At 38.1% G+C, this 14,239-nt stretch overlaps 1 protein-coding gene across 1 annotated transcript in view; it reads left to right on the top strand.

Annotated features, from left to right (window-relative positions):
• Positions 1–14,239, top strand: part of LOC137141939 (potassium voltage-gated channel subfamily KQT member 1-like) — a 552,592-nt gene that overhangs the window by 320,013 nt on the left and 218,340 nt on the right. The window lies entirely within an intron of this gene.

The following is a 14,239-nucleotide window of genomic DNA, read 5'->3' as shown; positions in this document are numbered from 1 at the left end:
ATAACAACATGGAAATATACAATGGAGAACTAATTGACATGGACTTTTAGCTTCTTGGACCTGAATGGGTTGTGTCATAGAGATAATTTACTGCAGGGGCAAAGGAAACAATATATAGTAGGTCTGGAAATTCTAGGATATGAGGGATATATGTGACAATACTTCCATCAGTTTGTGTGAGAAATAATTCCAAACGTTGAAAGAGCTATTGCCTTACTAAATCAGTAGTTCATATGCTTCTGACTCCTCCATGTTATGAGGAAGAGAAATCAGTGCGTCAATACTGCGTCTGCTGCTGGTCCAGCCTCGGGGCTTTATTGGTAATAGCTTCAGAAATTTTAATTTGAGTTTCTCAGTGGTAGCTTGCTGGAAGAGGTATAACAGATGGAATACTTTGGAAAGTTCTCTGAGTCAATAGCATGCTATATTGAATAATCAGCATTACAGACCTTATTCTGATAGCCTAAAAACATATGCAAGAAAATCAAATTCTAGCAGTTTCCCAAGTTTATTTTCATCAACTTTGCTTCAACATAAAAGTTTTAAGACGGTAAAATAATGAGGGCTTTCTTTTATCATTTTAAATGTCCATGATAAGAATGTATTGCCCATCTATTGCCTGGATTTATGGCAGGGTTCTTGAAGAGCATATACACTAGCTTAAAAATCTCTGATAACGCCGTGTTAACATGGCTCATGTCTAAAGATGATTTAAATATTGCGGTTGCAAGCTCAGTTTCGGCTGGGGTTTGGGCAAGCCCTGACTACTTTTCCTGTTGATTGATTCGATCATAGCATTTTAATTTTCCACATGCTGTCTTGGAACTGCTGATTTCTATCTCCATATTTATTTTCTCCAGAACAATGAAGGGAATAAAAACGTAAGAAGATAATGTATTAGGTGACCCTGCAAAATGCATTCAGTGTTTTCAGCTTCCTTTTGTGCTCAGAACCAAGAACAAATGCAAAATAAAAGCAAGCAGTGGGGTCTGTCCCTTCAATCCTATATCAAGAATATAACTATGATATGCACAAAAGGACAACCTTTCTTGGGTGTTGGTTTTTTTAATGAGTGAGTGTGTTTGCATCTTTTTGTCCCACAAGGGTAAAATATGTATGTTTACATAGTAGGAACAAAGTTAGGCTTCCCAGATATCCCTATTTTAATGGGACAATAGAAACTACCACTTCCTGCTGTCAAACTGCTTCCCCTCCGCCATTTCCCCATATCACACCGACTCTCGTTTTTAATGGTTTGCCCTAGGGTAAGTCCTGGGTACCCAAATCTGAAACAATTGGGAGACAGGAAGGGAAAGGCAGTCCTCGGCCTCTGAGCGGAATAACTGGAGTGGGGGCATGTCTGACATGAGGCTCCAGCTGGTAATGAAAAATGAGCTATGCCTTGGAACTTGGAAACCTTTGGGATGAACCCCATCCCCCTCGAGAAATTGTTTTAACATGCAGTCACCCGATGCAGACATGGCAGCCTCCCAGTCCAGTGACACATCTGATAAAATGACACACTTTTGGACAAAGGCTAATTGGTTTAGATTGGTAAAAACGCAGCTATGGATTTTTATTTTTTATCCAATTAAAATTTTGTATCAGTAAGCAGTTAACATGTTTCTGCTCCAGACTGATCTTTCCCACCAGCATTTTCTAGTAGATTGCTTTTACCTTTGTGTACAAAAGAGGATTACACATAATTCACCCATTCAGAGGGGTGAGCATTGTTCTACATAGATTCTTATTAATTGTCTGTTTATAATATTTCAGAGAGAAACAATGTATTTTTGATGCTGAGGATGGACTTTCGTCTCTGTAGTTTCTTATTATTTTGGTTTAAGCTTCTCAACATGCCAAATACAGGACATAATTTAGGACAAAGACCCCAAAAAGGTGAATAAGTAACAGCAGAGCAAGAAGATTTCAAAGATCCAAAAAATAATGGGCTCTTTTTCTTTACCATGAACATCATTGTCTGTAACCCTCATGTTTAATCACTGTCAGTGCTTCTGATGCAAGCGTACAGTGATAAAAAAGAGATTAAGAACAGGTTTGTGTGGGATGGAGTAGCATGTCAGTCTATAGTGAAGGAGAGTTAATATATGCTTGTGTAACTTAGTTGTAAACACTCAAAGGCTGGTAGGAGAGGGATAAAACACATGGTGGCAGTTTGCAGCCTCTTGAGAATATTAGTGCAATGTAAGGCTTTACTCCTTCATTAATGTGGCATGTTGCGTAGTATAGGTTTACCCAGAACACTTTTCAGCCTGCTCTTCTCTGAGTAGGTTATAAAGGCTTATTTAGTTGTGGTCAGCATAATAATCTATTGTGGTGCTTTTTCATAACAACGCAGAGATGTTTAGAACAAGAATGGGGCTTTTTTCCTAATGATATGTGCCAATGATATGTGCCATTTAGTTCAATAGCGGGGTTTAATTTTAAATTGCAGCATGTAGCCATTGACAGATTCTTTTGAAACGCATTAGGAGGGAGATCATTTCCAAGACGATGTGCGATAGTTGGTGTTAGATTCTCATTCAAATTGTAAACTAATGCCTCTTTATGATGAAACGAGAACTATATCTTTTCCCCCAAAAAATTAGAAACAAAAATCTCGATGTACTGTGTCAAACTGCCCAGCAACCTATAAATAAAAACAGGAGAGAAAAGAATCTACAAATGAAAGGTTAGAAGGGACAGCTGTGTTGTCTTTAAAAAAGAAATGTATTAGGTACTTTTATAATTATATGGCAGTCTTCTTTATGTGGTATTTACAGTTATGATTTACGTCCATATTACCATAACTATTTCCATACTTATAGACAACATGTGATAATGGTAGGAGCCAAAAACAACCATTTGGTAGCATTTAAAAAATGCAGAAATGCTAAGAGAAAGCAGGGCAGTAAAGCTGAACGCATCTGAGCTTTATTCATCTGAGTAATGTGAGCCAGAACAAAAGTATGGTCCAAAATAAACAAACGAGGAGGTTGAATTGTGGTGGTAAACTCTCTCTTTACCAATTTAAACAATAATTTTAAACTTGAGAGTAAAATGATGGGCTCTGAGAAGAGAGGTTTCAGTGCATCCTCCTTTTGGATAACAATAGCAAGATTGATGTTCAGTGAATCTGACTCCTGCTGTAATTACATCAAGAGTCATTAAATAGTCATCATCACATTGTTTATCATGGTGGTGCTTTGTAAGCACCACCATAGTTAAAGGTCTGTCAGCATTTCCATTATAAACCCTTAATTTGTGGGGTGGGGGGAAGGGCAGAACTCAGCTGTTTTTAAAAAAAATCCAGGCTGAAAATCCAATTAAAAAATGTTTGTTGAGGTTCAAGAATACATTAAAAATAAACCAACCAAATAAGTTTGCCAATGTCAGATTTTGGAGGGGAAGGACAATTGTGGGGTTAGGTTGAAATGGGTATTTTTGGGGGAGTTGTGGTTTGGTTTTGGTTTTTTTCAACTCCTGTTTAAACGTAAGAAGACTAGGTTCCTAGTTCTGCCCTCACTCTTTGCCCAACCCCACTGAATTAACTGAGTTTGCACAGTATGTAAGCAAAGCAGAATCATACCCCAAAAGTTCAATATTAAGGCTGAATAGAATTCTGTTTTCACTCAGCTCTACATAAGTATTGCAGGCATCGTGGTGGTATATGTGAATTGGTTTTCCACATATGCTGTAGTACTTAAACCCCACGGGATAGGTTAAGGATGGAACTTTCACCGGAGTTCTGATTTATGCTGATTTAATAAACTGGATCCCCAGCAATATTTAAATGTCCTGCACTTCTAGTTGACTTCTCAGTGCAGAGATGACTGTGGCAACCTAGCCTTATTTTTGATAGCTCAAAAAAGGTGATTTTTTCATGCTTCAGGAACATTCACTGATAAATGTTGTCTGTCTGATCCCTAGAGTGGGTCATATTTTTGCCATGTCCTACTACAAAGTTAATTCTGGAAATATAAGGCATAGGATTAAGACACCTGAGCATTTGAACTCTTTGGTTGATTTCTGAGATTGCTGTACACAGTTTAGGACATGAAATCTAATTGTATGGTTAGTTTTGGAGAATTTTGTTAGTTTGAAACGTTTCGGCTGAGAAAGTTTCGCTGTTTTTATATCCTCAACAGACTCATGGGAATAAATATCACTTTGTTAAACTAGTCTAAATCCAGGATAACTCCATATTGACTTCCGAGGACTTAATTCATATTTATAACAGCTTAACAAACAAGAATTTGGCCCAGATTCGCCAATAATCTAGTTTAGAGAGAGACCAATGTCAAGCTGCCTGTAAAACATTTCTGACCCTGACAACCAATGTTTGAAAGAAGACACAACTATAAGAGTTTACTTTGATAAGTACCTTCAAGCAAAAAGAAGAAATATAGATACATACTATTTTAGAACATACAGAACTAATCAAACTTGAATCCTTCCCTTAAGGTTCCTGTTATGGAGCCTTGTTTACGGATCAGTATGAGGCATCCTTTCTACATCACAATAGTTTGCATCTCCATGAAGATTCCCACCAAACCAAACAGCAGTATATTGATGGGAAATACATGAACTCTTTCTAAGTTCTATCATGAAAACCGGACAGGAATGCAATCTTCATTGCTCGTTTTGAGAATCATGGGTCTGATCCAAAGTATAGTGAAATCAGTGGAAGTCTTTACATGGGATTTGGATCAGGCCCAATGTATTTTTTAAAGGAAAGGAGAAGGGCAGGGTTGGACGTTGTGAATGTTTATCAGAACAACATTAGACCACCATCAATCAAATGTTAAATGATGTAGGAGTCCTCTAAATGAGCATGCAGATAATTATTCACCTGTGGCTGTGTTGTCTGTTGATTAAGGTCCAGCCCTAATTAGTGTCATCCCATTCACAGCAGTCTCAAAGATTGCTTTGATTAACAGTCAGTATAATCTAATTGCTTTTCTGCTATCTTTGCTGAAATTGTTTGAGTGGAACCTTTTTCTTCAAAAACAAACAAACAAACAAACAAACTATTAATGTTGCTCATGATGTCCTGCAACCTAATGGGAGCTCATGCAGTGTACACTTGCATAGGTCATCAAATTGCTAGCTGAAAAGGCTGCGCCTACCTAAGTAAGATAAATGGACCTTTCATTTAGTGGAAATCAATGAGAGATGCCAGCGGAAGTTGTGCTCCATATTAACTGTCATTGACAAAATTACTGTAAACATTGTGAAAGATAGAAATAATTCAATGGGTTTAGAGCTGTTTGTAAATAATGGAGCTCTGGGGGGCATAGAATCTTTCCTGTGCTAAACTGCTCTGAGATATCTAATCCATATCGATGGGTCTGAACTGATTAACCCAGGGAAAAAGCCTATTGCACTACTGACTAGCTTGGGGAAATTTTAAAAACTCTGATTTCTTCCTATTTCAATATAGTTTTTGAGCAAATTCGATGCTTCTTAAAGTGAGATTTTAAACATATAATAATGCAAAATACAATGCAGGTTTAGCCACTGCTCCCACCCCCACAATAACTCCGTCTCCCCCAGTCCTGGTTTGTAGCACTCCCTGCTGTTCCAGCTGTGGTCTTCTACGCATGTTACCACTTGTGCTGAATGTGCTCTACTGTACACCCAAATAAAGCCCAAATTTCTTACAGCTAACATACAATTACTGATGAAGGCTGCTGGTGGGGGTGAAAATAATTTGGCATCCTACCCAGTCTCTGTAGTAATTGACTGTGATCGCAATCAGTTGCTTTTAATCAGATGCTAAGAAGCAGACTGTAGCTAGCCTTTATGTGGCCAAGCAGTGCAGAGACAGGAGTAAGGACCCTGCTCTCCCCACATGAAGCCCAGGTTTGGGCCAGCTAGAATTTCAACCTATGGACAAGTGCAAGTTGCATGAGGAGTAGTTGGAACCACAATTCTGACCCTATCTCCCCACCATTGTCTGACAGTTCTGCTGATTTAGCTCATGGGGTGGGGGGACAGGCTGCACGGCTTACTGCTGTAGCAGTGATCTCTCCCTATTGCAATTGGAGAACTCCATGAAGCATAGGATAAGACTACTCTGTGAGCTGGAGGTTACTTTCCAGCTCAAGTGGACATACCCACACTAGCTGTAATTGAGCTAGCATGCATTGAAAAGCTATGTAGCCATGGCACCATGAGCACTGGGAGGGACTGAGTATGATCCCATCAGAAACCCAAGGCATGCACTCATGTTGGCTAGCCCTCCAACCATCTATGGCACTACAGCTATGCTGCCATGGGTTTAGTGTGTGGGTGCTGAATGGTGTTGGTGGCCTGTGATATACAAGAGGTCAGACTAGATGATCTGTCATCCCCTCTGTCCTTAAACTCTATGATTCTATTTTTAGCATGTTAGCTCAGTCAGGGCTAGCACAGGTGTGTCTACTCGACTGGGAAATTGCACCTCCAGTTCCAGTATAGTCTTGCCCTGAGACACAGGGTTTGCGAATGGGGCAGTGTAGCTCCACCCCATCCTTGCTGTTACTTATTTAATACTATTATTGTGATATGAGCTGCGCAGGAAAATATTTTCCCATCCCATGAGAATTTTTGAGATTTCAAAAAAAAATTCCCATCTCCAATTAGGGAAAATGTCAAGATCTTGAACATTTTTTGCAGAAATCCCCCAAGAGAAAAGAAAATTCAGAGCAGGTCAATTGAAACGTTTTGTTTAAATACTTTTTAAATGTTTCATTTAGATTTCATTTTTTAAAAATACTTTTTACATTTTTGCTATAAATTAACTTACATTTGAAAATGGAAAGTTGTCTGAAAAATGGAACATTTTTGTTCTGAAAATGTTGAAAATGTCCCTTTTTGACAATTTTGAAACTTACTTTCAAAATGTATTCAAAATGGGAAATGTGTTGAAGCTGACCCTGGCCCATGAACTGTTTCAATTTTGACAAATTGGCATTTTCCAAAAAAAAAAAAAAAAAGTCCTCAAACTCTTGACCAGCGTTCATTATTATGTATTATTAGTAAGTAATTCAATTCACAACATTCTTTCCAAAAATATTCATTTTAAGTCATTCTTAATTGTTTAGAATTGTATCCTGCAAGTGATCTTCTTAACACAGGTTGGAAATGATCCAAAAAAGATTGCTTTTCCCATCAGAATGTGCCAGTTCATCAAATGTTAAATGAGTTAGCAGAAACATGTCACCTGCTCCGAAAAATCATTTTGAAACAAAAATTGAATAAACTTGCTTCAGTTTTCCATTTTGAAACACTTTTTGAAAGCTAAAATCAGAATAGAAAAGTTTTGATTGTCCAAGTGACATGTTTTGATTGAAACAAAATGAGTTTATTTATTTGTCTGTTTGCAGGGAATTTTGATTTCCCCCTCCTCACACTCTCCCTCCCTCCATTCTCAAAAGGAAGAAATTTTGAAATCTTAGAATTCTTTCCTGAACAAAAAAGTCCCATTCCTGCACAGCTGTAGCTCCATCCCCAGAATGCCCTTCAAAGTTACTGTGGCCTTTCTGCACACAGCAGAATTCAGTCCTTAACATTCCGTTCTTTCTTTCGGAGCCCGATTTTTAATGTGATATTTTAAAAACTAAAACAAAGCCTTTAAATACCCAGTGCATCCCTGTGGACTCACTCCTCCCCATGGTGTCTTTTACCATCTTTATTTTCATTTTTAATGCCTCCCTGAGCTCCGCCTGTGAACTTACTGCTTTAGGGTTCAATTCCTTGAGTCCAAGGAGCAGAATCTCTGCAACTGGATTTGAACTGTAAAGTTTTAACATGATGCTGTGCCACAAAATGGCAGCTGCAATATGACAGTTCAGTGGGAAACTACCATGTTCCCTGTTTGTCCTCTGGATCTAGCATACTTCGCAAACAATGGCTGTGTAACGTGCAGATGAAGTCATCGCCTCAAAAAATATGCTGACTGCATGGGCTAGCATTTAAGATAGAGTATGAAGTACTGAATTGGCATCCTCCTGTTTACTTAACAGACCTGTAGCCCGTCATTAAAATACACCCTATGGAACAAACCGGTGGTTAGAGCTCTGGCATTTCCCAAAACCTACAATTGCGAATGCTGCAAGTCCTGTAACATTTTCTCTTGTGACAATGTATTGACAAAAGTGAGACATTGGAAATGACATTAAAATGGACTGGTTTCACTGGAAGCGAAGAGGATAGCATTATACAATCTTTGTCCGTGAGTGCATAAAGTGGAAAAAGTAGGTTTCCTAAAATATCCGATGAAAAATATGGGCTGGTTCAGGAGCAGTGCTCTCTACTACCCGTTTTTAAGACAGGGTTACATATCTGGTCAGATCTCTCATTCCCTGGCCCTTCCTGGGTCAGAATCTGGTTGCAGTCTGTTCACCCCTTTAGGGGTAGAAAGCACAGTGTATCTATTCTCAAAATTTTGTCATAAATCTCATGAGAATTTGTGTTTTTCTTAAACCTCTGGCTCCTGGAGACATGTAATTATGTGACAATCCATAAAATAGTAGGTTTCCCGCCTTTACTGCAGGAAAAATGCTTGAAAGCATGAACCCTAAAGGCTCCAAAAACCAGCAGGCAAATAAAAAGAACCCCAAATGTATTAATTTTTTTTTAATCTCATTATTTTTAAGACAATCTAATGATTTTTTGGTCTCTGATTTGTGATTTTTAGTAGGTGCGTTGTCAATGCTGGAGAAAAAACTGTGAGGAGAAACCCACCATTTTTGGGTCATGGGATTTGATGTGAAAAATGTCATTGTGAGATGTGCAGTTTCACATGCCCTAAATTTCACTTTCTTCATGAATTTTCACTTCTGTTTGCTATCAAAGCCATCTGCGTTAAAAAAACTGGACCCATTTTCTTCCATTTTAACTTGGTCATAGGCCTGATTTTGCTTGAAAAAAAATTGTATCTTGCCAAAAACATTGTACAAAATTGGGCTTTTTGTGTGTGTGTATGCAACAAAATACAAAAAAACTTCAGATAGAGTAGTTTATCATTTGTATGTGGGGGAGAGCAGGGGAGCACTGATCATTTTTATAAATTGGTCATGCTACTGGGCCACTTAATAAGTTACACTGATGGGGTCTATAGGAAATCATGTCATGTCCTCCTCTATACCAGAAAGCTATAGCTCACTGCCTGGCTGGTGTGGTGGTGATGGCAGGGAGAGGTGTACACATGTAGAAGTGGGAATAACAAGGTGACAAGGCTTTGGCCTATATTAAGGATCAAGCAAAATTTCCTTCCTTCTATTCTGAAAAATATATGGTATGGGCATGGGCCTTATATTTTTCTGTGTCTCTAAAGTACAATATACCTCTCCTGTATGTTGCCATATAAAGAACAGAATAAATTGCACAGGGATATTGTGATGCTATACCAAAGTGAAGTCTCAAAAGAGAAAATCATTTTTCTTGTGGCTCCTCCAGCAGAAGGTCTGATACTAGCTGAGGTGCCATCTTTCTGAAGAGAGAGAAGGCACAGCTCTTCAACATGTGTCGTAATTAAAGAGACCATGTCCCCTTTATCAAGAGTAGGGGTGTTAGCCCTGGCAACCTAACAAGCATCCAGTGTGGCTGATTACGTTCTTCCCTACATCTCTTCTGCAGTTGCATCTGTCATGCACTATTAATGCAAAGATGCTGAACATTTCATACAAGAAATGACTACACATATTAAAGTGTTCTCAGCTCTCATGATTTTATCATGAGTCTTGCAACATTTGATTGTTTTCTTAAAGCCCCAGCTCCTGGAATCAGGTGAATACTTGGAACTCTCACTTTTCTTTTGTTTTGGGGGGTTTTTTTTTTAAATGAAGAGTAAGTTTCTAATCCTTCTGAATGTGGAGACCAGTTAGAAAACTTGACCGCTAAGGGCTCAAAAACCACAAGATAAATAAAATGAACCCAGAATGTATTATTATTTTTAAAAGATTTTTAACAAATCTCATGATATTTTAGGGTCTGATTTATGATTGGTGATACTGTATATGTAGTATATTCAATGACCCCATATAATTTATAAAAGTCTCCAGTAAAGAGCTTGGGCGTTATAGCGTCTTTAGATTTGTCAATGGATTAGTATTTTTTTAAGCTGAAATACATTTTATTGTCACCAGAGTATTATCAGGCTGCTACCTTTTGCTTAACTAAAAAGATATATAGTTAAATATTTTTCATGTCAAGGTTACTCAGAGGTCACTCTAATTATATTCAAACTAGAACGCAGCAGGAGACCATATTCTTGCTCAAGCTATTCATACACATCAACCATATTTTAAAATCCCTTAGCATAAAACTGCATGCTAATGTTAGTTTTATTGCTAAATTTCAGGGTACCTAATGGCTGCATCCATTATATGCTGTACAAAACTTGTCACCATATGTACCTCACTGGTTTTTGAGGCCACAGATGGTAACCAGTTTTGTCTGTCCAAGACTAAACCTAAAATCTTTTAAAAGAAAGGCTTATTGAATTAAGTAGGCACCATGAGTGTAGCACTAAATTCCTTGTTCTATTTATAGTGCCCTGTTTGCCTCAGCATTTCAAATTAAACAGAAAAAGTATTTGTTTGCTGTTGCTTTTGATTGCTTTTAATATTTTAATACTGTAAAAGTAAGATGGTCTTTTGGTTAATACCCAGAAATGGGATATAGAAGATCTGACCTGATTGTATTCCCAGTAGGCCACACACCTTCTGTATGAATTTGGGCAAGTTACTAAGGACCTAATTTTGAATGGGCAGAAGGTATACCTATCCAAAAGGTACAATCAATTGCACACCTAATTTGTGAACATAATTATCTTGGTTACATGTGCAAATGGGATATTTGTGCTTAAAAATGCATGACTAAATGGACATCTAACAGGCCATTTGTGCATGACGTTACTTGATATTTATGCGATGTTGCACGGAGCTCTTCTGTGTAAGTTCCATAGCTTGTTTCTCTCTCCAACAGAAGTTGGTCCAATAAAAGATATTACCTCACCCACCTTGTCTCTCTAAATACCTGATTTGCAAATGCATTTGTAGTAATTGTGTTCATGCATTAGGTGTGCAATTGTGTGTATATTTCCCCATGTGATTCTGGATTCTGTTGTCTGCTTTGTATTTCTCCATGCCTCTTTACTCATATGTAATTTGGAAATTATACCTATCACACAGGGTTATTGTAAGGCTATATTCATTAATGTCTAAAAAGTGCTTTCATAACTGAGATAGAAGACACTATAGAAATGCAAAGTAGTTGTTGTTATAATTATTATTTATTATTTAATGTATTGTTAAGCATTCTCTGGGACCCTGATCATTGCTATGTAAACACATTTTGATTTTGACGTAGTTATATACAGAAAAATATCAGTAACAATCATTGTTTGGATGTTGAGAGCAGCATTTATTTCAAAGCCCTGTAACCTGATGAAGCACAAGGTATATGGAATGTGGGACTGTTCCTGGAGTCCCATTGAAGTTTTGCCTGAGTTTAGGATTTCAGTAACAAACCTGTGTCCCCCTCATATGCAGCAATATCTAGCAGCTGGTGGGAGAGATACTGTAAAGTTACAGGAACCACTGCTAATCTAAGACAACCATCATATATACACAATATAGTATTCCATATACTGCTGTCTGATTTCCTTCTCTGGCTTGGATGGCAAAAATAAAGTTGTTGTATTTGGAAGGTAATTTTTTTATCCCAAAATATATTCCCTGTGTTTATTTAATTTTACTAGATGGTTTTGTTGCCTGACCATAGCTCAGACCGACTGGAGTTCTGATTATGTCATTCAGCAGAAAACTCTCTTGTGTGGAAGGGTTTTTCTTCTTCTTTTTTTTCCCATAAAGCCATAAATACACATAAATGTCACAAAATCGAAGTAAAGCCAGCAAACTTCATATTTTGAGAAACGAAAACTGGTTATACTTATTAGAACTTTTCTGTAATGAGGTCAGCTATGTCAGAGCAGGAAATGTACAAAATAGCATGGGACAGAATAATCTAGACTCTCTCTAAAACACTCCAACAAATTTGGTGCATTCATTACTCCCTTAATATGTCTGCAATGTAATGTAGAGATCCCACAAATGACCGCATTCTGTTTATGTATGTAAAAAGTCCTATATATGTAACACACATAAGAGTAGCAGTTTTACTAGAGGGAAAAGATTGTTGTGGTCTTTTAATACAACATATAAGTTTACTTCTAATGAGTCTACTTATAAGAATGCAGAACCATGAAAAGCTATTTAAAATGGCATGATTATACTAATTTTGTGTTAAAAGGAAAACTTCACTTTAAGTTATAGCTCCAAAAATTACACTACTCATTCATGATTTCTATTTATTTATTTATTTGTTAATGTATAATTGGCTGCCTCCAAAAATGTCACAGTAGGAGGGAAAAAAGTTCATTTTCCTTGGCTTATGCACTGTTGCTATTCCTGTGTTCATTTGGTTTGGCTCAGGCAATGAAATGCTACAGTCTGAAATAACTTTTTATATGGTGACATGTGCATTTAACTAGGATAAGCAAGCAGAGTGGACCAAATTGGATTCAGCGGCTAACAAAATATATCTTGTATTACACCTTTTAATATATCTGACTATATTTATGATTATTTCTTCATTTTTAATTTTAGAAACTGTGCATGCACCTATGAGGGATATGCAGCACAGTCTCATAAAGTCTCACTGGGAGACCTTAGACCATATATAATATTAAATTTAAAAAAAATCAGATTTTTGATATGTATTTGAGATTTTATATACTGAAAATCAAAAGCCAGACCTGAGGAAGAGCTGTGTGGAGCTTGAAAGCTTGTATCTTTCACCAACCGAAGTTGGTCTGAGAAAAGATATTACCTCAGCCACCTTGTCTCTTTTATATCCTGCGACCAACACAACTACGAGAACATCGCAAACAAGACAATCTAAAGTCAAGTTACCCACAGCAAATGTGCAGTGATCTTTTTTCTTCCATCATATACAGTGTGAGCTAGGTGGTGGCTTTTTGTGTGTGCAGAGGACTAGCCACTGAATGACAGTTGCGATGCGCAGACAGGCAGAATGCTTCTAAGGCTTTGAGAGAATCAACTCAACTGCATCATTTGAAGGGTGCATTGTGTGCTTTTCCCAAAGCCAGCTTCCAATAGGTATGGAAGTGGATTGTGTCTGTGGACATGCCCCACATTGCAACGCATGATCACTCTGGAACACAGCTGCAGTACTGTAAACTCCTGCCACTTTGTCACACATCTCATGGCATTTGGTGCCTTTCTTCAAGCCCCAGCTGCAAGAGTTATTCATGTGAAAAATCTTAGCGTTCAGTTTTTAAAAAGTAAATTTCTGGCCCCTTGTAGAGGAAAGCTTGAAAACTGAGGAAGTGAAGCAAGTGTAGCCCAGAGCCTCAACAGGCTGAAGGCAAATAAAAAGAGACCCTAATTTTGGGAGTCTTCACTAACGATTTTTGAATGCTGGGGATTGGCAGTACTGCCTCTCACCTTACATCTTAGGGGAGAACAAGCACCAACGTTCTCATTGCCTACTATGGGGAAAGGAATGGAAAAGCCCCTCCCTCCCCCAACTACTCATTCCTATCCCGTTTAAGAGCAGCTAGAGTTATCACTTTATGTGTAATGTAGAAAATGTAACTGATGTTTTGCCCTTTTTTGTATGGTAAAGCTCAGCCATACTTTTGCACTGATGTTGTTTTGTATTTAATTTTCTTGGGAGGTTTCTTTTTCCACCGTATTTATTTGGAGGGGGCACGGGTGGTGAGGGAGATTATACATTGAAATGTTATATGGACTCTATGGGTGAAATCTACCTAAGAACATAAGAATGACCATACTGGTCCATCTAGCTCAGTATGGAGACCTTCAGACCAATGGTCCATCTAGCTCAGTATCCTGTCCTCCGACAGTGGTCAATGACAGGTCTTCTGAGGGAGTGAACAGAACAGGTAATAATCTAGTGATCCCCTATCCCCAGCTTCTGGCCAACAGAGACTAGGAACACTTCAGAGCATGGTTTTGCATCCCTGCCCATCCTGGCTAATAGCCATTGATGGACCTATCCTCCATGAGCTTACCTAGTTCTTTTTTTAACCCTGTTATAGTCTTGGCCTTTCGCAACATCCTCTGGCAAGGAGTTCCACAGGTTGACTATGCGTTATGTGATGGAAGAGTTGAGCATTAGAGTCCTTGCATCGCTTAAAGCCTAC

The sequence above is a fragment of the Emydura macquarii genome, unplaced genomic scaffold (genome assembly GCF_026122565.2).
Source record: "Emydura macquarii macquarii isolate MOO-44397 ecotype Brisbane River unplaced genomic scaffold, CSIRO-AGI_Emac_v2 contig_3122, whole genome shotgun sequence".
NCBI classification, from domain to species: Eukaryota; Metazoa; Chordata; order Testudines; family Chelidae; genus Emydura; species Emydura macquarii.
Note: the sequence above shows the minus strand (reverse complement) of the source record. Positions and strands in the feature narration are given on the sequence as shown.